Source organism: Chionomys nivalis, chromosome 9 (genome assembly GCF_950005125.1).
Source record: "Chionomys nivalis chromosome 9, mChiNiv1.1, whole genome shotgun sequence".
Taxonomy (NCBI): Eukaryota; Metazoa; Chordata; class Mammalia; order Rodentia; family Cricetidae; genus Chionomys; species Chionomys nivalis.
The window spans coordinates 55778157-55805763 of record NC_080094.1 but is presented as its reverse complement, the minus strand read 5'-3'; the positions used below and the strand labels follow the sequence as shown (position 1 = coordinate 55805763).

At 45.8% G+C, this 27607-nt stretch overlaps 1 pseudogene; it reads right to left on the bottom strand.

The window, feature by feature from the left end:
• Positions 1 to 1459: 1459 nt before the first annotated feature.
• On the bottom strand, positions 1460 to 27607 carry LOC130880995 (60S acidic ribosomal protein P0-like; annotated as a pseudogene).

Sequence of the window (27607 nt, the reverse complement as noted above, 5' to 3'; positions counted from 1 at the left end):
AGGAGTCCAGAGCAAGGTATTGGAGGCACTTGGAGTTGTAAGCAGTTGTAAGCCTCCTGAGCCCAGATGTGGGAATGGAACTCAGAGCCTCTGCAAGTGCCTTCTCCACTGCCACCGGGCAGGAAGCTTGTTCTCTAGTAACGCCGCTCCCCAGTTCTTCAGCTCCCTTCTGCTTGGTCCAGCAGAACAGTCCCCACCAAGGCCAGGAACATTGTGGGATCAGCCCTGATTCTGTCATTGTAGGTAGGGGGCATAAGGAGGACCAAGGCCAAGCCAGGTCATCCAGGGTCCTGTAACCTTATAGAAAGAAGGCTGTGGCAGCCTTGACTTTGAGATGTGGAGCTCTGGGGAGCAGAAAAATAAAATGGGGGGCTCTTTAGTGAGGCGTTCCTGCCAGTAGCCAGGTGATGTCCACAGACCTGTTATAACAGCCCCTGCCTCGCTGCCAGCTTGCAGATGGATGGACCTAAACACTGTATCACGGTCTAGAGACAGGAACATGCCTAAAATGCTCACCTGACTTTAGCCCTTCTCAGCCCTGGAGGAGATTAGCTGCCCTTGCTACCTCTGCTAGAGTGTTAGAGGCAATAGGTGTTGTTATCATTGCTTTTCATTTGGTTTGGCTTTGTTTTTGTTTTGTTTTTTTTTTTTTTTGAGGTAAGGTCTCACTCTGTAGCCCATGTTGTTCTAAAACTTATTATGTAGTCCTAGCTAGGTTCCAACTCCCAGAAGGCCTCCTGCCTCAGCTGTCCATATGCTGGGATGTAGATGTGAGTCACCACCCTCAATGAAGAGGCAATAGAGCCTTAAAAATCCCATGTACTAGCCGGGCGGTGGTGGTGCACTCCTTTAATCCCAGCAATGGGGAGGCAGAGACAGGCAAATCTCTGTCAATTCGAGGCCAGCCTGGTCTACAGAGTGAGTTCCAGGATAGCCAGGGCTGTTACACAGAGAAACCCTGTCTCGAGAAAACAAACAAAAAACAACAACAACAACAAAAATCCCATATACTTTTTTGTTGTTGTTGTTTTGTTTTGTTTTTCGAGATAGAGTTTCTCTGTGGTTTTGGAGCCTGTCCTGGAACTAGCTCTTGTAGACCAGGCTGGCCTCGAACTCACAGAGATCCGCCTGCCTCTGCCTCCCGAGTGCTGGGATTAAAGGCGCCACCACCGCCCGGCTCCCATATACTTTTTAGGGCTTAAAGAGATGGCTCTGTGGTTTAGATTGAATATGCTTCTCTTCCAGAGAAGTTCAATTTCCAGCACCCAGCCACGTCAAGTGCCCCATGACTGGCTGTCACTCCAGCTCCAAGGGCATCTGAGGCCTCTGGCCGCTTTAGGTGCATGAACTCGTGTGCACATACATGCAAACACATACATCTATACATAATGCAAAATAATAAAAATAAACCTTTAGAGCCTTCCTGTCCCTGGCTCTTACCTCTCAGGTGTTGCGTGTGTCACTTCCTGCTCTTGCCCCATAAAGATGTATCCAGGTCACAAGGGTCATTGCCCTCCTCATGGTCCACCACCCCCTGGTCCACCACCTCCTGGCCCAGGACACTGTCCTGTGGGACCCCACCCTCCAGGACCTGCTTGCCCACCCCATGGCCATGGCCCCGGGCATGATCCTCACCATCATCACGGCCCTGGGCACCCTGGTCCTCACCATCCCCATGGCCCCGGGCACCATGGTCCTCATCATCATCATGGTCCACATCACTGAGAAAGGAGAAGACGAGAGGACACAAGATGAGGAGACTACACAGAACCCCCAGCTGACCCAGCTCCCATACTTACCCAGAATTTTCCATTCCAAATAAATAGCCTCCTGGAGGCCATGTTTGTGCTCCTCAAAAAAATAAAAAAAAATAAAAATAAACCTTTAAACTGAGCATAGTCAGGAGGCAGAAGCACTGAGTTCCAAGACAGCGAGGGCTGTAGAGAGGTCTTGTCTCAACAAACAAAGCAATAACAACAAAAGTCTAATACAGAAAAGTCCAAGCACTGACCAAGGACTGTAGAACCGACTTTTGGGAGGGGTGCTCTGACTGTGGATCACAGAAAGAACCTTCCACACAGGTGGCTACAGGTGCTTCTTCAGAGACTAAATGGGCAACCTGTGGAGTGACTGCCACAGAGCAGAAACAAAAAAGATGAAGATGCAACTCTGAGCCAGCCCTCCCTGAGGCCTTCCGACCACTTAGCCCTTTTTCTTCTCTGATCTACTACGGTCCTAGCACACCATTCGAGAAGAACTTTTAACCCAGCTTGTTATTTGGCGGGCCCTGCCCAAGGCAAAAGCTAGGCTTTGTGTCCCTTTGTGTTTGGTAAATACTAAGTGCTCAATAAAGATCGAACTGTAGAAGACGTGTTTGGACAGATGATAGATACATAGGTAATGGAACTGACAGGCATGGGTATGTGTATATTCGTGTTATATGGATATAGGTGGAATACAGGAAGAGGAACTTGTGCAAGAGAAGAAATCAGGAATCATTATGGAATCTGGCATTTGGCACTTTGACTTAAGAAGAAATGATAGGGCCAGGCAATGATGGCGCACACCTTTAGCCCCAGCACTTGGGAGACAGAGGCAATCTCACTGAGTTGGAGGCCAGCCTGCCTACAAAGCAAATTCCAGGACAGCCAGTAACAATGCAGAGAAACCCTGTCTCAAATAAAACAAACAAACAAACAAAAAAAAAAAAGGAAGGAAGGAAGGAAGGAAGGAAGGAAGGAAGGAAGGAAAGAAAGAAAGAAAGAAAGAAAGAAAGAAAGAAAGAAAGAAAGAAAGAAAGAAAGAAAGGAAAAAAAAGAAATGACAGCTGCTGGAAGGAAGTGAAAGTGTTCCTTCCACTAAGAAAACAAGAGCAGAGGTTTGGGGCCCAGAATGGAAAGACCTGGCCTAGACATGATGGTTTCCTGAGTTTTCAGAGACTCGGGAGGGAAAGGGTGACAGCAGGGGACTAGCAGGGACATGGCCGCATGAGGCATGCTTGTCATGTGTTGTAATAAAAACGGCGGGGCTGTGTCCCGCCACCCAGTTAGCTTTACCCGGAATAATTACACGTAAAACTGTATTCTTTTGAACACTGCCTGGCCCATTAGTTCCAGCCTCTTATTGGCTAACTCTTACATATTGACCTAACCCATTTCTAATATTCTGTGTAGCACCACAAGCTGGCTTACCAGGAAAGATCTTAACCTGCGTCTGTCTGGAGTGGGAGAATCATGGCGACTCACTGATTCGGCTTCTTCCAGCATTCTGTTCTGTCTACTCCGCCTATCTAAACTCTACCCTATCAGAGGCCAAGCAGTTTCTTTATTAATTAACCAATGAAAGCAACAGATAGACAGATGACCCTCCTCCATCAGTCATGAGAGACTAAGAGAGATGCCCAGGAGTCAAAGGGTGACCACAGGAATTCCCCAAAAGGAGCGCTTTTAGAAATCAACCAGGGTCCCTAAAAGAGAAGTCAAAGAGGGCTGTGTACACATTTATAACCCACCCAGCCTTCCCTGCGGGTTTTATCTGTCTCGGACGGTGGTTATGGGGGAGTCCCGGTGGTAGTAAAGGTCACAGAGGGAGCAAATTCTCGTGTCCCAACTCAGAATCTGCCACGAGCCTCTTCTCTGAGCTCAGGCTTCTCACTTTCACTAACTTCTGAGGGCTGGCTGACCACATTGGGGGTGGAGTTTTGCGTAGTATCAAGCTACACACACACACACACACACACACACACACACCACGATCCAGAGAAGCCGTGTTGTGAGAACTCAGGAGTCAGGAGGTCCTGGATCCAGACTCTTGCTCAGGAGGCAGTCACAAAGACTTTAAACCTTCTCTGAGAGCCGGGCGGTGGTGGCACACGCCTTTAATCCCAGCACTTGGGAGGCAGAGGCAGGCGGATCTCTGTGAGTTCGAGACCAGCCTGGTCTACCAGAGCTAGTTCCAGGACAGGCTCCAAAACCACAGAGAAACCCTGTCTCAAAAAACCAAAAAAAAAAAAAAAACCTTCTCTGAGCCTATTTCCCTACAAGTGGAAGAAACAATTCAACCGCTATCATGAAGAGTGACTGGGACTAAGGAGAACACAGTTAAGAAGGTTTCAGGCTCTTGCAGTGTACTCAAGTTCTGTTCCCAGTATCCACATTGGGGAAGCTCACAATCACCAGTAACTCCAACTCCAGGGACCCATCACTGCAAGCACCTGTAAACTCCTTTCTCTCTGTCTTGGTCTCTCTCTGTCTCTCTGTGTGTGTCCCTCCCTCTCTCTCCATTCGCCACACACATACACACACACACACACACACAGAAAGAAAGAAAGAATAAAAACATTTTCTTCTAAATTGATTTCTATTTACGTGCTTTGGTGTTTTGCCTGCATGTGTGTCTGTGTGTGTCTGTTGGATCCCCTGGAACTAGAGTTGGGAACTGCCATGTGGGTGCTGAGAATTGAACCCAGGTCTTCTGGAAGATCAGTCAGTGCTCTTAACTGCTGAGACATCTCTCCGGCCCTAAAGAATGGTTTCTTTAAAAAGAAAGGTGAAAAGTATCTAAACAAGTGGCTGACGTCTGCAGAGAAGGGTTAGTCGGTGTTGCGGTGAGCAAGGGCACCCCAGTACAGGTGAGTCTCCCAGAGGACGGAACTCACCCGCTTCTCAGTCAGAGTGCTGTCTCCTTCTTCCGAGGTGACATGGAAAAGTCAGGCTGGGAATGTGGTTGATGACCCGGCAGGGTGGGCCCAGACATTTTCCTCCCACAGTGTGGAGAGCGTGATACCACCACCCATGCAGGAGATCTCTGTGTGTCTGGGAACACTGTTTATACCCTTTGGAAGGCAGGGCAGAAAAAGGGAGGCCCCAGCTTCTCAAGTCCACGCCAGAAACATCTTCTTCCACGGCTCTGCTACCCCATTTCTTTGATTAGCCCATTCTCAAGCAGGAATAAGAATCAGCTCACACATCCAGAGACCGATTTATCCTGACTGGCTAGTTGTGCCAAGCCTTGAGCTCTCCCCCCCTTTTTTGAAAATGTTCAAACCTACAGGAACATTATAAAAATAGTACAATGAGCACCGTAACCCAGATTCTCCTGTTAGCATTGGACACTTTAATTCCCCTCTTTGAATGTATATGTTTTCTTAAACCTTTACTCTGGTGCTAAAGCCCCCATCAGGAAAAGGACATTTTGCTGCATAACTCACTGCTGTCATCAAAGTTAAGACATCGTACCCAAAACAGCACTATGTAAGCCATATTCAAGTTTTCCAGTTGTCTGAAAAAATGACTGTTACAACTTAAAAAAAAAAAAATCAAGAACCCTGTGCTGTATTTTATTGGCTTCTTAACATTCTTGAATTTTGTTTTTACTACTACTGTTATTCTTATTATTATTATGTTGTTGTTATTTTTCAAGACAGGATTTCTCTGGGTAGCCTTGACTGTCCTGTAACTCACTCTATAGACTATGCTGGCCTTGAACTCACAGAGATCCGACTGCCTCTGCCTCCCAAGTTCTGGGATTAAAGGTATGCACCGCCACCTTTATTTTATTTTATTATGTGCATGAGTGTTTTGCTCACATGTCTGTCTGTGTACCATGTGTATGCCTTCTGTGTACCATGTGTGTGCCCGATGCCCTTTGAGGTCAGAAGGGGGCGTCAGATTCCCTGGAACTGAAATTACAGGTGGTTGTGAGCTGCCGATTAAGTTCTGGGATTTGAACCTGGATCCTCTGCAAGAACAAGTGCTCTTAATGACTGAGCCAGCTCTCCTGAGAATTAAACTAAGGTCATCAGACTTGGTGGCAGGTGCCTTCACCTGCTGAGCCATCTTAGGTTTTGACAGGTCCTGGTGTGGTGAAGATTAGTGTGCCTGAGGTGGAGACCGCTCTAACCTACTTTGTACAATGAGCTTGGCCTCCATGGTCAGCCTGTTTTGACTCCCTTAGGCCACTTCAGAAATCATGTCTCTTTTCCACCCCCTTTCTAGACCTCCAAGGAAAGTGCTGCATTATCTTACACACTGCGCAATACTGAGGGTGTAGCAATTCTCTGGGTACAGTCATCATTGAATTCTGTCCTGTTGCTTAGCAACTCCAGGACATTTCAGCCCTTTCCAGCCAGAGGGTGGGTAGAGGGGGTGACAGAATGAGTGGCTGGGTCCTTTTTGCTCTGGGGGGTTTCCACACGGCCAGGAATCTAACAAAGAGGGAGGTTCTTGCATCAAGGGGAGCTCCTCTCCTCCTCTCAAGGGGCAAGCTCTATCTTCGGGGTCCTTCCTGTGTGGCCTGGAAGACACATCATGCCATGGAATGTGGGGAGGAGGGTCTGAGGACATAGAGGAGGCTGCACAGCAACCCTTCCGTAAGGCCGAGAGGGGAGGATCCAGGAGTGAACCACATCGTGCCAGGAGAGGCTCTCAGGCATCCTTGGAGGCTGCCTAGGCACTGAGTTTCTGTGGGAGACCTGGGCACCTCCTTAATCACCCAGCCTGCTGTACCAATTATCCAAACTCACAGAACAGGTCCTCCCCTGGCCTTACCACAGAAGCAGAGAATCAACTAATCTCGAGGATAGATCTAAAACGTTGCACATTTTATTTAGTTAAGGTTTAGGGTCAATGGTTTTTAGCTGGGGTTCTCAGGACCCCTTAGGGAACCCGAAAATAATCAAAGGGGTAAATTGTGGAGAAAGATACATCATTTTTATACATTTCTGAGAAGTTAGTAAATTCTTGTTTTTGTGAATATTGACTGTCATATATGGGATGTACCAACATGTCTATGCCACTTTACAGATGCTAAAATAGCACTAACGTTAGACCCTGCCATGTTCATGACGGAATACATGTCAGTATTTCTGTTGTTTAGTTCATTTGTTGCTTTTTCGAGAGAGCATCTTCCATAGCCCAGGCTGGCTTCAAGGGTGACCTTGAGCTGGTTCTGCTGCCTCTGAGTCCCTAGTGCTGGTATAACAGGGACCTCACTCTGCTGCATAAGTGTACTCAGCTTCATGTTTATCATTATTTGAAAAGCAAGCCTACATCGGAGCTCTAGAATCATTCTCACTAAAGGAGAAATGCTGGACTGGGCCATTTACCCACAGTTTTTAGTACTTTTTTATGTCTCTTCCTGTAGGTCATCCCCTTTTAAAATTTTTGTTTCTGCTTTTGTTTTGTGTGTGTGTGTGTGTAAAACAGGTTCCTACCCTGTAGTATGGGCTGCTTCAAACTTGTGTTGATCTTTATGGTTCTGCCTCCAGAATACGGGAGTTACTTTATCTTTCTCTCCAAAAAGAGACTGGGCCTTGCTATGAACCCCTGAACTGGGGCAATTCTCCTGGCTGATTCAGTATCCCAAATAGGTAGGATTTCATTGAGACAGCATCTTATTCTAGCTCAGGCTGGTTCAAACTCATGACAATTTCCAGTCTCCCAAGTATTGAAATTATAGGATCAAATAAATCATCACACCTAGCTTCCTTTTAAAAATATTTATTTTTATTTTTAAAGTGCATGCGTGTCTATATGTGTAAGTGTGCACAGGTGTGCCTGCAGAGACCAAAGGCATCCAGTCCCTGAAACTGTAGTTATAAACAATTATGAGTTTCTTAGATGAGTGCTGGGAACTAAACTCAGGACCTCTGCAAGAGCAGTGTGTGCTGTTAACTGCTGAGCCATCTCTCCACCTCACCTTCTTTTCCTTTTGAAGAATAAAATGAGCCAGCTAGGGTCTCAAGCATTAGGTGACTGCCTCTCAAAGGCTTCTCAGATGCAAGTTTAGGTCATGTCTGAAGATGTATGGGTCCTTGTTTTACCAAAAACTCATTTTTATACTTCAAGGTCTGAAGCACTAGAGTAGTTTTATGCCCATGAGGGTCCCTAGACTATTTGATTTTCTCAAGGTGCAGATTCTTTGTGACACTAACCATGAGGCGGGGTACATACTGCCCTGGAGTCAAGAGAACAATCTGGACTGTATATGATGTTTATGAATTATTCTCTCTTCCTATCTACTTCTGGGAAGTATGTAAATCAAGTTTTCTATAGTTATGTGGTCACATACATATTTTAATTTGTGGTGGTGTTTGTAAATGTTACAGTGGAAATTAAAGCTGGGTGGTGATGCACACCTTTAATCCCAGCACTTGGGGGGCAGAAGCAGGCAGATCTCCAAGTTCGAGACAAGCCGGATCTACAGAGTGAGTTCCAGGAAACTCTGTTCGTGAAAAACTGAAAAGGAAGGAAGGAAGGAAGGAAGGAAGGAAGGAAGGAAGGAAGGAAGGAAGGAAGGAAGGAAGGACCTCACAATGTATCAGAGAACCCAATCTCTCTCTCTCCCTCTCACTCTCTTTCTCTCTCCTCTTTCTTTTTTTAAGACAGGGTTTTACAGGAGAGATGGTTCTACAGTTAAGAGCACTGACTGCTCTTCCAGAAGATCTGGTTCCATTCCCAGCACCTACATAGCAGCTTACAATTGTCTGTAACTCTAGTTTCGGGCTACCCAATCCCCTCACACAGACATACACACCAATGCGCATAAAATAAAAATAACTCTTTTTTTTTCTTTTTTGAAAGAATTTGATTTGTTTAAGACAGGCTTTTACTATTCAGCCTTGGCTCACCTGGAACTCTATGTAACCCTGGCAGGTCCTAAACTCATAGAGATCCACCTGCCTTTGCTTCCTGAATTCTGGGAGTAAAGAGGTGTACCATCACACCCAGCCCTTAGGGCACTACACCTACATGGTACACAGACATACAGGCAGGCAGGAATACATATACACAAAAATAAAACTGGACACGGTGGAGCGCTCAAAATCCAGTGCTGGGAGGAGGAAGACAGGAGGAGCCCAGGAGCTCACAGATTGGCCAGTGTAGCCTAACTGGTGAGTTCCTGTCAATGAGCAGCTGGATGGCACCCTGAGGGTGACACCCAAAGTCCACCTCTGGCCTTCACACACACGCACACACACAAAGAAGGCACAACCAAATTGTTGGATATGAAAGTTCTATGGCGCATCATTGTGTAGCCCTAGCTGGCCTGAAACTCACAGAGATCCTCCTGCCTCTGCCTTCCTGAGTGCTGGGATTAAAGGCATGCGTCACCACTGCCCAGCTGAAAGTTCTATGACTTAATTGCTTGTTTAGGACTTGGTTAATGGATGAATGAATCCAAACCCTTGATAAGCACTCATTTGAATATGTATAAACTCTGCAGAAGAAACTGTATGGTATGCCTCTTGAACCCCAGACTATGATGGCGTATTTGAAATTAGGTGCAAACAAGGCTCCTAAAGATGAATTTTAAGTTACTAACAAACATGTGTCTGTCCTTCCCCCCACCCCCCACACCCAGCCCAATGCTTTTGATAGGAAATTCAGATGACTAGATTAACCACATGATACGGCAATGGGAAAAACATCAGTTTAAAACGAGTCCTGACTCTGGTTTGGCATTCCTTTGGCTGGTGAAATTCCAGAGACTTTTAATGAATTAAAGTCACATTTGCCCACAGAAGTCAGCAAAGCTACTGAATAGCTTGGAAATCCTTCTTGCACCCAGTAGGATAAGAAAACCCTTAGGCGTGGCAGCTCACTTCCATCGCGGGCACTGTTTACGCCAAATTTGTGGTCTGCATACAAGTGGAGCGCACGAGGAACACATTTCTGCATCCCCACAACACAGCAGCCTAGCCCAGAAGAAGGGGAAGTCTAACAGAGAAGGCTCACGTCCCTGTGTGTCAAACCAGAGGAATGGCTTGAGGAGCACGCCACGCGGAAAATGAACGTAAACGTACTTTCCAAAGAGAGCCCTGCCCTAACAGGAAAAAGCGGCTATTCCACTCTGCAGTGGGACTTCCAAATACAGCTAATTACTGACTGAAAGCAGCGCTGGTGGGTCGCCCCCAGGTGATTGATTACAATCTATTCTTGTACTTTCTCCGATGGGGAGTTATCCTAAAGTTTTTTGTTTGTTCCCGTCTGTCTCCCCCCTCCCCCACTCTTATTTTCTGTTCTATCTATCTATCTATCTATCTATCTATCTATCTATCTATCTATCTATCATCTATCTATCTACCTATCTATCTATCATCTATCTATCTATCTATCTATCTATCTATCTATCTATCTATCTATCTATCTATCTATGTGTATAGATGTTTTACCTGCTTGGTGCAGCACACACACACAGTGCTCACAGAGTCTGGGAGAGGGCATTGTACCTCCTAAAACTGGAATTACAGATGTCTGTGAGCTGCCCTGTGGGTGCTGGGAGTAGAACCCAGGTCCTCTGGAAGAGCAGCTGATACTCTTAACCACTGAAACATCTCTCCTGCCCTATTTTCTATTCTTTTAAGATGGTGATTTCAGTGTATTACACAGACTGGTCTTGAACACCTGATTTCAAATAATTCTCCTGCCCGAATCTCCCGATAGTTAGCACTGCAGGTAGACACCTGAATGAAGGCCAGCATATTTTACAGGTCACCATGCTATACATTTCTTTCTTTCTTTTTCTTTCTTCCTTCCTTTCTTTCTTTCTTTCTTTATTTATTTTGGTTTTTCAAGACAGAATTTTTCTGTGTAGCCTTGGCTGTTCTGGAACTGGCCTTGTATACCAACCAGGCTGGCCTTGAACTCACAGAGACCCCCTGCCTTTGCCTTTCAAGTACTGGGAGGCATGCACCACCATCACCCAATTATATTTCATCTTTGCATTCCAACATTGGAGGTATAAGTCCTATGTGATTTATTTTAAAACATCATATGCTTTTGTTTTAAATTTGTCTGCCAAGGTGCGTTATGACAACACTGATCTTATGAAATTTCCCCAATAAACAGAGAGATGTTCTTTTTGCACATCTACATTTGTGAAAGAATTTTTTGAGATTTCTGCTCTTTGGGTGACCTATCGTGGGTTTTGCCTGATTTCATCATGGTGTTGAAACTGAGTGCAAGGCAGGCGTGGTAGCACATGCCTTTAGAGTCTGTACTCAGGAGGCAGAGGCCGCTGCATCTCTGAGTTTGAGGCCTGGGCTACACAGTGAGACCCTGTCTCAAGAACAAACAAAAACATAAAGCTGGTGCATACAATTACCAACCATAGTGATAAATATTAATCTTACACTTTGCTACTCAAAATTTCCTTGTGAGTGGAATATATGCTTATGGCCAGGACCCCTGTAACCTCCCCAATGTTTATGGTCCATGTTATTATTGCCTGTATACTGTGTACAAAATACCCCAGAAAGTGTTTGCTTGTTTGTTTGTTTGGTTTTGCTTTGGTTTTAGTTTTGCTTTCTTTCCTTTTTGTAATTTTACGTTTTTAAAGCAAATTCTCTTTCCAAATGTAAACAGATAGCTTTTAAAAAGTGGCAGGGGTGGGGGACACCCGGGAGATGGCTCGCTTGCTGTGCAAACATGAGGATCTGAGTTCAGATCTCCAGCACCCACATAAAAGCAACTTCCACCAGATGGAGCCCATACCTGACACCATTATCAAGGTCAGGAACCTGTGGTTAGGGAGCTCCTAGGCCCCAGGGGAGAGCCTACTCTCCTTGATGGGCACAGTTTTAAACTCCTGATGACTTATTTCTACACCCACGTACTAACGCACCTCTCAGCCCTCATCACACAAGGCTTTTCTTGCATTAGATGACAATTAACACAGATCTACAACTGGTCAATATCCACAGAGGGATTGCAGAGTGCTCAGTCCTAAGCAGGATGTCCACAGCATCCCTCCTCCCAAGGCTCAGGGATCGTCAAGGAAGAGCCAAGGCAGAAAGACTTTAAGAGGCGGAGGTGGTAGTGTTTCTGGGATAGCACAGGGCAGATGCACTTATGAACCTGCAGCAACTGTGGCAGCTTGCACAAGAGCTGCTTAAGCCTCAGTTATGGTTACTATTGCTGAGATCAAGTATCACGACCAAAAGGACGTTGGGGAGGAAAGGTATTTGGCTCGTACTTCCACATCTTAGTCCATGATTGAAGGAGTAGAACAGGTACTCAAACAAGGCAGGAACCTGGAGACCGGAGCTGATGCAGAGGGGTGCTGCTTACTGGCTTACTGCACATGGCTTGTTCACTTGGCTTTCTTATAGAACCAAGACCACCAGCCCAGGGATGGCATCACCCACAATGGGTCAGGTCAGGTCCTCCCCGTGGGTCACTAATTAAGAAAATGCCCTACAACCAGATCATCACATGGAGGCATCTTTTCAACTGAGCATTCTTCTCTCCAAATGAATTTAACTTGTGTCCAGTTGACATAAATCTAGCCAGCACACCAGCATGGTGAAGGGGAGGTAGACATAAATCTAGCCAGCACACCAGCATAGTGAAGGGGAGGTAGACATAAGGTTTCCCCATGGGAGGAACTCTAGGTATTTGATATCTGCTGCAAGAGGAAAAGTCAGGTTTTTTTTTTTTTTTTAAAAAAAAAAAAAAAAAGGTGTATGATCCCTAAAAAAATCTACCAAACTCCAGGGCAGGCTCCACACCGATAACTATTTGGGCAGCACAAACTGGATTTAACTGGGCTGAGAGAGAGAAACAGAGTTGGATGGGTGGGGAGAGGGAAGTAGATTGGGGCAGAGTTGGAGAATGTTGGGGGTGAATATGATCAAAGCATTGCACAAAGTTCTCAAAAAATAAGAATGTTTTATTTATTTATTTTATTTATTATTTTTTTTTTTGGTTTTTCGAGACAGAGTTTCTCTGTGGTTTTGGAGCCTGTCCTGGAACTAGCTCTTGTAGACCAGGCTGGTCTCGAACTCACAGAGATCCGCCTGCCTATGCCTCCCAAGTGCTGGGATTAAAGGCGTGCGCCACCACCGCCCGGCGATAAGAATGTTTTAAAAGAAAAATTGTAGCCAGGCGGTGGTGGTGGCACATGCTTTTTTTTTTTTTTTTTTTTTTCCTGTCCTGGAACTAGCTCTTGTAGACCAGGCTGGCCTCGAACTCCCAGAGATCCGCCTACCTCTGCCTCCCGAGTGCTGTGCTTAAAAGCACATGCCACCAGGCGGATCTTTTTGAGTTTGAGGCCAGTCTGGTCTACAAGAGCTAGTTCTAGGACAGGCTCCAAAGATACAGAGAAACCCTGTCTCAGGAGAAAAAAGAAAAATTGTAAAGAAAAAAAATCCTACAGTGTCAGAATCTGCAAAACCAGTAGAGACAGGAGGATCTCTAGGGTGTGCTGGCCAAGAGTCTCATGGAACTGGTACCTTACAGGTTCAATGAGAGACCCTGGTCAAAGTATATGGAAGAGACTGAAGAAGGACACCTGACCTTGACCTTTAACCTCTGTACACACATGCACACAGGATTTTTGTTTTTTGAGACAGTTAGATTTTGTAGCTTTGACTGGCTTAGAATTCATTATGTAGACCAGACTAGCCTTGAACCCACAGAGATATTGTTGCCCTTGCCTCTTGAGTGCTGGGAAATAATAAATAAATAAATAAATAAATAAATAAATAAATAAATAGAAAGGAAGAACTGATGGCACAAGGTGGAATCTCCATGTGAACTGTGGAGAGCATCCACACACGTGTACTGTGAACTGTGGGAGAGCATCCACACACGTGTGCTGTGAACTGTGGAGAGCATCCTCACACGTGTGCTGTGAACTGTGGAGAGCATCCACACACGTGTGCTGTGAACTGTGGGAGAGCATCCACACACGTGTGTTGTGTTGTGAACTGTGGAGAGCATCCCACACGTGTGGTGTGAACTGTGGGAGAGCATCCCCACATGTGTGTTGTGCTGTGAACTGTGGAAGAGCATCCCACACGTGTGTTGTGAACGTGGGAGAGCATCCCATGCGTGTGTTGTGCTGTGAACTGTGGGAGAGCATCCCACATGTGTGTTGTGAACATGGGAAAGCATCCCCCACATGTGTATTGTGCTGTGAACTGTGGAGAGAATCCCCCACATGTGTATTGTGCTGTGAACTGTGGAGAGCATCCCACACGTGTGCTGTGAACTGTGGGAGAGCATCCCCACACGTGTGCTGTGAACTGTGGAGAGCATCCCACACGTGTGCTGTGTTGTGAACTGTGGGAGAGCATCCCCACACGTGTGCTGTGAACTGTGGAGAGCATCCCCACACGTGTACTGTGAACTGTGGGAGAGCATCCCACACACGTGTGCTGTGAACTATGGGAGAGCATCCACACACGTGTGTTGTGCTGTGAACTGTGGAGAGCATCCCCCACACGTGTGTTGTGCACACACAGATCCACACACAGTAATAACAAAAAGAAAATAAGATTTTCGAGGTTCAAGGATTAGACTGTTGTCTTCTCAGATTTTTAAAGCCATTCTAGAAGGAACGGCTTGGCTGTCAGACTCACATTTGGAGGGTGAAGTCCATTAAGGCAAGGAAGGCATGGCTGAGGAAGGAGGAAGGGCTCTCAGCTGCCGCCCTAAAGAGACAGGAAACAGAGAGAGAGCAAAGAACACCAGCCCCCAGGGGACAATTTCACAATCTGTTGACACATCTCTCTCTCTCTCTCTCTCTCTCTCTCTCTCTCTCTCTCTCTCTCTCTCTCTCTCTCAGAATGGATCTTACTAGGCAACCCAGGCTGGCCTCTCATAATGTAGCAGAGACTAACCTCAAACACAGAGCAATCCTCCTGCTTTAGCCTCCTAAGGGTTGGAACTGCAGGCACGCACCACCACACACAGCCTATTCATAAATCTCCCCAGCATCTTGGATTCTTCAGCAGCTAATGAGATAACAAATACATAAAAATGAACTGCTAACATAGTTGTCATTAATGAGATTCTACCTACTAAAACGTGAGTCAAGGGCTGGAGAGATGGTTCAGTGGTTAAGAACACATACTGCAGCTGGGGCGGTGGTGGTGCACACCTTTATTCCCAGCACTAGGGAGGCAGAGGCAGGTGGATCTCTGAGTTCGAGGCCAGCCTGGTCTACAGCATGAGTTCCAGGACAGCCAGAGCTGTACAAAGGAACTCTGTTTCAAGAAAAGAAAGAAAGAAAGAAAGAAAGAAAGAAAGAAAGAAAGAAAGAAAGAAAGAAAGAAAGAAAGAAAGGAAGGAAGGAAGGAAGGAAGGAAGGAAGGAAGGAAGGAAGGAAAAGAAGGAAGGAAAGAGAAGAAGGAAGGAAGAAAGAAAGGAAAAAAATCAAGAACACATATCACTTAAGAAGAGGATCTAGAAGCCGGGCGATGGTGGCGCACGCCTTTAATCCCAGCACTCGGGAGGCAGAGGCAGGCGGATCTCTGTGAGTTCGAGACCAGCCTGGTCTACAGAGCTAGTTCCAGGACAGGCTCCAAAAGCCACAGAGAAACCCTGTCTCGAAAAACCAAAAAAAAAAAAAAAAAAAAGAAGAGGATCTAGGGGCTGGAGAGATGGCTCAGAGGGTAAGAGCATTGTCTGCTCTTCCAAAGGTCCTGAGTTCAATTCCCCGCAACCACATGGTGGCTCACAACCATCTGTAATGGGGTCTGGTGCCCTCTTCTGGCCTGCAGGCATACACACAGACAGAATATTGTATACATAATAAATAAATAAATATTTTAAAAAAATTAAAAAAAAAATAAAAAAAAGAAGAGGATCTAGGGAGCCAGGTGGTGGTGGCGCACGCCTTTAATCCCAGCACTTGGGAGGCAGAGGCAGGCGGATCTCTGGGAGTTCGAGACCAGCCTGGTCTACAAGAGCTAGTTCCGGGATAGGCACCAAAACTACAGAGAAACCCTGTCTCGAAAAACCAAAAAAAAAAAAAAAAAAAAGAGGATCTAGGGGCTGGAGAGATGGCTCAGTGGTTAAGAGCACTGGCTGCTCTTCTAGAGGTCCTGAGTTCAATTCCCAGCAACCATATGATGGCTCACAACCATCTGTAATGAGATCTGGCGCCCTCTTCCAGCGTGTGGGTGGGCATACACAGATGCAGAATGTTGTATACATAATAAATAAATAAATCTGAAAAAAAAAGATCTAAAGCTGTTTCTGAAGAGGCAAGTAGGTGTTTGCCTCTCTCTCTCTCTCTCTCTCTCTCTCTCTCCTCCTCCTCCTCCTCCTCCTCCTCCTTCCTTCCCTCCCCTCCTCCCTCCCTCCCTCCCTCCCTCCTTCCCTCCCCCTTTCCTTCCCCTACTCCCTTTCTCTCAATAAAACTCCCCACATTAAAAAAAAAAAAGAGGCTCTGATTCCCCCCAAATCAGGCAGTTCACAATAGCCTGTAACTCCAACTCCAGGGGTCCACACTTTTAACCTGAGCATTTTTTCCAGGTAGAGGCAGGCAGATTTCTGTGAGTTTGAAGTCAGCCAGATCTGCATAGTGGGTTCCAGGACTATGTAGACAGACCCGGTCTCAAAAAACCCAAAATAAATCAATATGATTAATTTTTTTTTAATGTGTCAAGTAACAAAATCTTAGGTTCTATTTTTCCTAATCCACATGATCCTTGCCTTCTGGAAACCTTCACTTGAGATGCAAACAGGAAGTTAATGTTTCCTTGGACCAACAAAGCAAATCTGCTCATCGTGTGCCGACTCTGTCCTATGCCTGGCTTTGGTTGGAGTGGCTATAGCCATGTCCCCTTCCTCCTCCTTTCCCCTAAGTCACACTTTACTCAGGTGGCTGGAGACACTTTTTATCATCAGGCTGGATTGTCTGGATCATGTCTGATATTGGGATATGGGATCTGGAAGGAGCCCACCTGATTTCTCCAGAGACGTGAGCTTCATTCTAGTGACCCACTTTAAGAGTGATAAACTTCAGGGGTCAGAGACATGGAACAAACTTAGAACCACACTGAATTCAGAAGATTACTCCATGAAGTTTTTTTCAGATATACTAATATCTCTTACACATTTCGGTAAAATATACCCTACTTTGGTGGGTAGAAGGGCAAAAATGGAAGGAAAGGGGATTGGAAGGAGGGGAGGAGGATCAGCAAAACAAGTTATTGAGGACTGGGGATATGGCTCAGTGGCCAAAGGGCTTTTAGGGCAAATATGAAGACCTAAATTCAATCCCAGCACATATGTAAAAAGCTGGGAATGGTGCATGCCTTTAAAGCCAGCACTGGAAAGACAGAGGCAAACGCATCTCTGGAGGTCAGCCTAGTCTATATAGTGAGTTCCAGGACAGCCATAGCTACATAGTGATGCTGTCTCAAACAAAACAAAAACAAAAGATGCTGGGCATAGTGACTGGTGCTTGCAATCCCAGTGTGCTGGGGGCTGGGGTGTGGGCAGAGAAGGCTCCTTGGAGCTCACTGGCCAGCCAGCCTGGTGTAATTAGTAAACTGGCGAGAGACTGTCTTTTTTTTTTTTGTAGTATTTTTTTTATTGTTCTTATTGAGCTATATATTTTTCTCCCCTCCCCTCCCTTTCTACCCTCTCTCAGTCCCCATGCTCCTAATTTACTCAGGAGTTTTGTTTTTTTTCTACATGAACGACTCTGTCTTAAAGACAGGTGTCAGGGAAGCAGAGGTAGGTGAAGGTCTATGAGTTTGAGACCACCAGGGCTGTATTGTGAGACCCTGATTTTAAAGCAAACAAGGGCAGGTCTGATGGGCAGGTCCTGAGAAACAGGATTCAAGGCTGTCCCTGGCCTCCGCACGTATATGCACACACATGTACACCTCACATTTGATCACACACACAAATAATAAGAAACAAATTATGTATGCTAATGGAATTAATGAAACCTGCTACTTTGAATACTAATTAAATGTTTTAGTAAAATAAAAGAAAGATAAAGGAAGGAAAAACTGGACATTCCCAGCTTGACTATAGAACCCCTTTTCCATGGGTGGAATTCCTGGTTTAGGAAAGACAAGCCTCTGGGAGGCTCACGCACTCTTTGCCTGTTTGTTTTGTTTTTTGAGACAGGGTCTTTCTACATAGGCCTGGCTGTTCTAGAACTCACCGTTAGACTAGGGTGGCCTTGAACTCAGAGATCTCTCTGCCTCTGCCTCCCAGGTGCTGGGAATAAAGAAAGGCTTATGCCATTATGTCTGGCTGCTTTGTATTTTTTTTTTTAATTAAAATTTTAAACCAATCCATGAAAAGATTAAAATGACAGCACACACCTTTAATCCCAGCACTCGGAAGGCAGAGGCAGGCGGATCTCTGTAAATTCGAGGTCAGCCTGGTCTACAAGAGCTAGTTCCAGGACAGGCTCCAAAGCTACAGAGAAACCCTGTCTTGAAAAAACAACAAAAGATTAAAATGGCACATATTAATGGAGTAATCCCAGCCTGGCCTGGAGTTTATCTTCATCCCAAACTACCTCAAACTCATAATCCTTGTGCCTCAGCCTCCTAAGTATCAGGTAACACAAGATGTTTCAATGAATACATACACACACCTATATACATATATATATATAATATATATACATATTTATATATATAAATCATATTGAATAAATCTATTTCCTCAAGCATTTATCATTTATTTTCTTTCTTTTTATTTTTATTTATTTATTTTCTTGTTTTGCTTGGGAATTGAGTTTGGCCTTTTTTTCCTCATTATTTTGTTTTGGTATTTCATTTGTTTGTTTGAGACAAGGTTTCATTCTGTCCCCCAAGTTTGCTTGCACCTCACAGCCATCCTCCTGCCTCACTCTTGTAATCCTGTGAGCCACTGCACCTGCCTTCTTTCCTTTTCCTTTCTGCCTTGCCTCACCCTTTTCACAGATCCACAGATAGTTTCTCTGGAAGTGGTGGCAAACACCTATAATCTCACTACTTGGTGGCAGAGACAGGCAGATCTCTGTGACTTCGAGGCCAGCCTAGTTGACATAGTGAGTTCCAGACCAGCCAGGGCTACATAGTAAGATCATGTCTTTTAACAAAAGCAAAAAGGAAGTGGAGTTTGCTGTTGGGGGAGGGGTATTCAAACTCCTCCTCTCTCAGCCTCCCAAACAGCTGAGCAACAGGCTTGTGCCTGCACTTGGCTTTGTGTGTCTATCTTAAGTGTCCTCTTTCGTCTGCACAATTTTTCCTAGGTACATCTTTCTCTTGCTTTGATAATCCCAATAGCATCATTGGTTGGCTCAAGAAATGGAAAAACTAGCATCCTGAAGTTTTAAATTATAGTAAGCCCGTCTAAGATCCTCTTTCTTCTTCTCTCCCTTCTCTGCCATCCTAAGTCTGAGGATTTACCCTACCGAAGTAGTCACAGAAAGATTGTGGGGCTTGGAATGTCTGTGCAGATCAGTCCACGAACCATTGACCACAGAGTAGAAAATGTCGCCCTCTTGGTATGAACCTTGTCCTCCGGGGATTTCCAGGAGAGTCGAGGGGAGTGGAGGGCTGAGTCAGCAGAGCCACGTTCACCCTGGTGCCTCTACATCTGTGTGGCCAGGGTCAGATTCTGTCTCTGTAGAATGGAGTTTGACTGCTAGTTTCAGTAGCCCCTGATTCCAGTGGCTTAGGAACGGTGGGAGATGGGCGTTGGCCTGAGAATCGCAGTCATTCCTATGAGAGCCTACCAGCTCCATTGCAGACTTTCTGAACTAGCAGGTGGAATCGACTGTTGATCTGGACAGCATCAAAGTCTTCTCGCTTCTACTTTCTGGGATTTTTTTTTTTTAAGGGGCAGGTACTTGGGATTGAACCCATGACTTCTTGCTTGCTAGTCAAACATTCCTACCACTAACTTAGAAACTCAGTTCTGCTTAATTTTCTGTCAGCCTGACTGAGTGGTTGAATGTTATTCTGGGTAGCTCCTCAGGGTGTCTTTGGAGGACTTTAGCATTCGAATAGACAGCCTGAGTCGCAGGTGGCCTTTCAGAGAGTGGGTGGGCCTCTGATCTAATCCACAGATGGCCCAAATAAGACAGAACAACACTCACCCTCAAAGAAGTGGCTTGCACTTCTGCTTTCAGACCCCAAGAGCTCTCCTCTGTCCCAGGCCCGAGCTTAGACGCCCAGCTCCTTGTCTACCTGTCAAGACTACGGACTTGAACTGGAGCTTTGGTTTTCTGGGTCTTTAGCTCCTCCAGATCTCGAGGCTTCTTGGCTCCGTAACCATATGAGCAGATTCACTGTGATAAGTCTTCCTCTTCTATACCTATATCAAACTGGGCCCATTTCTCTGAAGAACACTTGATTAATCTAACTTTGATAGACAGTCTTAAAAACTCATTTAAGACTGTCAAAATGATTAGAGAAGCATCAAGCTGAGGACTGGTGGGGAGTATTAAATATACAGTGACCGAGCTAAAAATGAGGCTCACAAAGGAACATTTATCTTGTAAAGACCAAAGGCTATTCATATACAAGCATAGCGACAGAAACGGGAGATGCCGGCTGAGCAGATGCCGGCCCTTGCAACTCAAGCCTGATGCTCTTGAGTTTGATTCCCAGATCCCCCGTAGAGGAGGAGGGAAAAAGAAACTGTCTTCACAAAGTTCCCTGACCTCTACAAGTGTGCTGTGTCATGTGAGCCCACACACACTCAGATGCAAAATAAATAAATAAATGAAGCATTTGTAAAGAAAATAGTGTAGTGATATGGCTGGCTGTAGTAATATGCCTGTAATCCAGGACATGGGGATGGAGGCATAAAGGATGAGGAATTTGAGGCCATCCTTTGCTTAAAGCCAGCTTGGGCTACATGAGACTCTGCCTCAAATAATAAACAAACAAACACTCTCTTTTAGTTTTGGATTTATATTAGAAGTATCAGGACTTCATAAGCTATTTTGAATGTATCAATGCAACAATTAATGTTTACATTTGTCTGCTATTGTGTCAATTGAAGAGACTAGAAGAAGTGTCCCAGCAGGGAAGCAGTAAGTATAGTGGCCAAACTGTGGTCTTGAGATTCTGTTTCCTACCCTAGAACTCAGAACTTACAGAAGTAGCCTGCCCTGTTACAGGCACTGAGGTCCACAAAACCACTGTTGGGAAGAAAAATTGGTAAAGGGAAGGGGATTGTTTACAGTTTGGATAAACATGGGGGAGGGGCCGGAAGAAATCTAATTTCTTCCCTACTGTGCCCATGACCATCTTTCTGTTTCTAGAAAGCCCTGTGACAAAGGCTAGAATGAATTCAAATGCATTTGGTGAGAGACCAATCAACCCCTTCCTGAGAGGTAAGGGGCCCTTGGCCCCAGGTTGTCTCTGTTCCATTATATAATCCATACACAAAATAGTCCTGGACACCGTTTTACTGGCCCAAGTCACAAAAGCAATTCAGAAGCCGCTGAAGATGGGACACTTTTAACCAAAAAAAAAAAAAAAGAGAGAGAGAGAGAGACTTTTTGGGACTATTGTGTTCACACCTGCGTCCATATCTCTATTTTTAAAATAGCTGGAAAGCCAGGCTGTGGTGACACACCTTTAATCCCAGCACTCGGGAGACAGAGGCCCGTGGTCTCTTGAGCCCAAGGTCAATCAGGTCTACAGAGTGAGTTCCAGGGCTACTTGGGTCTCAAAAAAAAAAGGAAAGAATGAAAGAAAAAAAAAAAAAAACAAAGTTGGAGGACCAAGTGTTGTGGAATATACCTTTGATCTCAGAGGTAGATCTCTGTGAGTTTTAGGCCAGCCTGTCTTTATAGCCAGTTCTAGGACAGCCAGGGTTACATAACAGGGAGGTCCTGAGTCAAAAAGCAAAACAAAGTCACGAGATGGTGGTGTACACCTTTAGTCCCAGCACTTGGGGGGCAGAGGCAGGTGGATTTCTGTGAGTTCAAGGCCAGCCTGGTCTACAGAGCTAGTTCCAAGACAGCCAGAGCTGTTACACAGAGAAACCCTGTCTTGAAAAATCAAACCAAAACAAAACAAAACCCAACAAAACCAAAAATTAAGTAAATAAATAAATTAACCAATAATAGCTTGAGAAAATGGTAGACATGATCTTGAAAACAAGTAAACAAAGAGTCACTCCATCAATCTAGCTTTCTATTGAGTTTTATCTTTGTGTAGCCAAACAGAAGACAAAGTATGTTTTAAATAAGGGACCCCAACTAATAAATAAACTAGAAAAGATGGAACTGAGGGTGTAGCCCAGTGGTAGAGCGTGCACCAGGCTCAGACTTCAAACACAGCCAAAAGAAATGATAAGGAGAGGAAAAGGGGGTGGGGGAGGAAAGAGGAATGGGGATGAATAGAAAGAATGCGCTGGACTCTCGCCCTGGCAGCTACTGATCTCATCGACCCTGAGGCAGGTCCGATGCCCACCCGCCTCTCCCCACCTGACTGAGGACTGAGCAGCCACCAACTTGCAGGAAAGACTCAGGACAGACCCCACCAAGGGAGCTGGGAAGAAACAAAAAACCAAACCCTCAAACGCCACAAGAAATGGCTAGCACTTACCAGGTTTAGTACCTGGGTTGGTGTGGCCTTTGTGTGTGATATTGCTTTATCCTTACAAAAACCAACGAAGCAGATGCAATTATCACACTATTTTATAGACAGGGAACTTGAAGCACAGAGGGGGTTAGGAACTGCCCAAGGTCACAAAGCTGGCTAGTAGGTGAGCTGGAATTTCAGCTCTGGTCAGCTGGTTCCAGGATCTTCTCTCGGAAACACTGGATTATATTGTCTCTCATTTAAAAAAAAAAAAAAAAAGCCATCGAAGCCATCAAGATGGCTCAGCGGGTAAAGGCATTCGCTGTCAAGCCTGAGGGTCTCAGTTCTCTCCCCATAACCCTCGCGGTGGAAGACAGAACTGAGTCCGAGACTGATAAGTGTTCTGAGATAATGCAAACATGTGCATTGTCTTAAGATGCTAACACACAGTTGTTCGGACAGATGAAAAGACACTGGAGGCCATGTACTCAAACCAGAGCCCGAGGCTTACAGCATGGAGAGCCAAGAGCTCCCAAGGCTTTCCCTAAGAGAGCAGCCAATGCCACTTGGCACCATAGAAAAGCCCAGTAGGAAGAACTACCCCCCACCTCTTGCTTGCTCTCTCCCTCTCCCAGCCAGGACTCAAAACCGCTCTGGGGGCTGTGACGCTGCTGTTTGCCGGCTTTTCCTGTAGCACCCCCTTTCCCACATTGTCTCTCACTTCATCCCTTAGGACCAGTCAGGTTACTGGAAACATCCTCCATACCTGAGAAAAAAACACCTCAGAAAGCAGAATAGCCTTTTCTTACTTTCTTATCTTCATTCAGTTCCTAAACTAGGGCTGGTAGCCCTAGGGGGGAGTTTTGTGATTGTAATTTGTATTGTTCCGCTCTCCCGGCAGGGGGTCCTACCCTGCTACCCTGACGCATCCCCCACCCCCTGCTCTAGTCCCTGCCAGGCTGTTGTCTGCCCCAAGTAAGACTGGCTCTTTCAGAACATCCCAGGTTGTCTAATTCAGTCCGCATGGCCATCCTGCTTTGTGGGTCTGTACCCCCAATTCTCCTCCAGAAATACCCAAACCCAGACACCTTCTCAACACCAGTTATGTTGTAGCACAATTGACAAATCAAAGTTGTCTGTGTAGCAGGGGTGGTGTGCACACCTGTAATCCTGGCGGTTTGGAGGCAGAGGTCAGGACTTGGAACTACACAGGGAGATTCTGCCTCAAAAAAAAACATAAGTTCACAAGTGTATGTGTGTGTGGTACAACATGATGTTTTGAAATATATATATATATGTATATATACATACCTGAACTATGCATTATTACCACAATCAAGCTAATTAACATATTTATCACCTCATATACCTTTGTGTGTGTGTGTGGTAAAAATACTTATGATCTACTTTTAGCAAATTTCAAATGTACTGTCATTATCCTTGATTGTTTGTTTTGAGACAGGGTTTTTTTGCATAGCCCTGGCTATCCTGGAACTCACTCTGTAGACCAGGTTGGCCTTGAACTCACAGAGATTTGCTTTCCTCTGCGCATGTGCGTGAGCACACACACACACACACACACACACCTGTACTGGGAGTAAAGGCATGCACCACCACACTTGGCATCATTATCCTTGTTATTAACAGCAGTTATCATGCCATACGCCAGAGCCTGGGGTCTTTCGCAACCTGAATGAGGAGTGGAATGATGCAAGGACCAGATGTCTGTTCATAGATAACAGGCACTAGCCGATACTCAGACCTGAACCCCCATCTCTGACAGCCACAGTCGAGGAAGTAGAACATTTTAAGTATGTCCAAAGTGAAGTTTTGGGTTTGGTTTGGTTTTGAGACATGGTCTCACCATGTAGCCTTGGCTGCCCTAGAACTTGATATGTAGACCAGGCTGACCTCAGACTCACAGAGATCCTCCTGGCTCTGCCTTTGCACTGGGATTAAAAATGTTCTTTTGCTGTTACTTGGAAGGCAGAAGCAGGTGGATCTCTGAGTTCAAGGCCAGCCTGGTCTACAGATCAAGTTCCAGGACAGCCACTTCTACACAGAAACCTGTGTCAAAACAAAATAAAGTGTGCATTGGTTTTAAGGAATCACCCATGTGATTGCTCTTGGTGAGGCGTCTCTGTCTCTGATGATTGTGATATGCTTACCTTGAGGAACAACTTGAAAGTTTCAGACGTTAATGCCAGGCATAGTGGCGCACACCTTTAATCCCAGCTCTTGACTGAGGGAGCAGATCTCTGTGAGGTCAAGGCCAGCCTGGTCTATATAGTGAATGCTAGGATAGTCAGGGCTACACAGAGAAATTCTGCCTTGGAAAAAACAACAAAAACAAAAGTTTTGGCCGGGCGGTGGTGGCGCACGCCTTTAATCCCAGCACTCGGGAGGCAGAGGCAGGCGGATCTCTGTGAGTTCGAGACCAGCCTGGTCTACAAAGGGAGTTCCAGGACAGGCTCCAAAGCTACAGAGAAACCCTGTCTCGAAAAAACCAAAAAAAAAAAAAAAAAAAAAAACAAAAGTTTTCAGACATTCTCTATTCTCCCAACATATGTATCAACTTTCCAGAATCTGCTTCTTCCAAGGGAAAAATAAAAGGATAAATTAGAAGGCAGAGAACTGTCTCTGAAATGTGCACACACACACATTTGAGGCAGACGTCATGCAGTCCAGGCTATGTAGCTGAGGATGACCTTGAATGTCTTAGCGTCCTCCCTCCATTAACGTGAATACTTATGGTTTTCTGTGATGCTAGGGACCAAGCTCAGAACATCACAGCGAGGCCCAGGACTCCATGCATACCAGGCAAGCTCTCTATAGCCCAGGCCTCCACAATGAAGGTTTTAGATGTCAACAGTTAGGATTAGATTTGGGCATATGTGTTGGTTTCTACTGAGTGCCAAGTAAATGACATTGGTGTCTCCAAATGGGTCAAATGTCTGAGGTTTGAGATCTACAAAGACTAACGTAATAGCCTGCTCTGGCAAAGAATGTCAAAGTTGTGACATTACTATGTGTTCCAGTCCCCCAAGCCACCTCCCTTCCCACGTAGGTCTTGGACTGAGTGTCACGTGCCTCTGCCTCGAGAGCAGACTCTGCCTCTTGGCTTTATGGTGGCCTCAGCAGAGTTGGAAGTGTCACTAGCAGTGTGGGGAGACCCGGGTGCCGACACACGCTGTGAGTCACCAATTCTGATGCAAGCATCCATCATGGTGATTCGTCTCTTTCTACCACTTCCTCCTAGTAGATCAGCAGGCTGAAAAAGGCCCCATATCAGTCATTGTCTTCCAAACCATCTGCACACACAGATCATGCTGGTTAGATTTACAGGTGCATCCCCCAAATGAAGCACATTTGTCTTGTTGCCTCCGTGATATACACAGCAATCTCCCAGAATCTGGGCTTCACGACTTTGCGAGGAGGGGTGGGCCCAGTTCCGCTTTAGTATGTGGGTTTTCATTGACAACCAGTGGCTTTTCTCCTATTGAAATATGACACTGGCTGCTGTAAATTCTAATGTGAAGGTGTTAGCAGCTGAGTTGCATGCTCTAATAGATAACCAAGCTTCTAAAAGGAGCTGTTTATACTCATTGCCCCTATCTCTTAACTTCCTTCTCTTTTTTTTTCTTTTTTCTTTTTTTTTTCTTTCTCTGTGGCTTTGGAGCCTGTCCTGGAACCAGCTCTGTAGACCAGGCTGGTCTCGAACTCACAGAGATCCGCCTGCCTCTGCCTCCCGAGTGCTGGGAACTTCCTTTTCATTTTTTGACTCCAGCCTCCCAGCAGAACATCTTTTCCCATGGTCACCAATGACCTCTGATTTACTGGATCCTCTGGGCATCTTCAGGCTTCTTGCTTGACCTCTCTGTTGACCACACTTTGTTGAAACACACTCAGCTGAAATCCCCGTGCTTGGGGATGGGAATACAGCTAGACTGGGCTAAAACCATACTTCCCCTCCTTCCCCCCGCAAAAAAATCAATCATACTTCTTAGGTGTCTCGAAGTTACTTCCAGACTGATGAGCTAGCTTAGTGGGTAAAGATTTCTCTCTGTATAAGCCTGTTGACCTAAGTTCAATCCCTGGAACCTAGCAATGGAGATAAACTAAAGACTGGCTCCCAGAAGTTGTCTGCGGCGCTCATACCGTACGCAAACATACATAGCACACAGCCAAGCACATCAAACACATACGTTACACATACACATGCCGTACAGACTACACACACACACACACAGCCTGCCACCATGTGCCACACTCACATGCCACACATAGAATATACACACTCACACATGTTAATAATAAACAAAATAAATGTTTAAAAAGATATTTCCCGTTCAATCTGTCTCAAACCCATGATTTCTTCCAAAGAAAAGGGAGAAAAAGTGGGAAAGCAAGGAGATAAGAGGAGGGGAGGGAAGAGTCAAGGCAGGACAAGCAGGGGGCCGGAGAGAAGGCTAAATGAAAATCTTTTCTTGAGATGGAGTCTCGTGTACCCCTGACTGCCCTGGAACTCGCTATGTAGAAGAGCGGAAAGGTGCACTCTGTCTCCATAGACAGAGCCAGAACCTGCTTGTATCCACTGCGGATAGAGTGTGGCGCTGGGGCAACAGTCAGGTCGCCAATCTGCAGACAAACACTGGCGATATTTCGGACACCCTCTAGGAAGCAAGAGTGCAGAGCCTGCTCTGTGATGTCAAGCACTTCCAGATTGTAAATGCTGCCCTTTCAAACACCTGCTGTGTGATCAGTCCAAAGCGGAAGTGGGAAATGTCCAGCATGGCCAGCAGTGCGGCTTCACTGGCTCCTAAGTTGTCTCCTGTTTTATCAGCTGCATATCACTCAGAATTTCAAGGGTGCCCCTGGCGATTCTAGCGGTGATGCCTAAAGCCTGGAAAAAACAGGTCGTCTCTGGCCCCAGACCAGTGTTCTGGGCTGGCACAGTGACCTCACATGGGGCGATGGTTCCAGCACAGGCAGCAACGGGCACCTTATTGGCCAGCAGCATGTCCCTAATCTCACTGAAGTCCTCCTTGGTGAACACAAAGCCCACATTGCTCCGGATATGAGGCAGCAGTTTCTCCAGAGCTGCGTTGTTTTCCAGATGTCCCCGAATGGCCTTCTGTATCATGGTGTTCTTGTCCATCAGCACCACAGCCTTCTCTCGCAGGGACATGAGGACTGCTGCATCTGCTTGGAGCCCACATTGTCTGCTCCCACAATGAAGCCTTTTGGGCAATCATCCAAAAGTTGGATGATCTTAAGGAAGTAGTTGGACTTCCAGATCACCCTGTCTTCCCTGGGCAT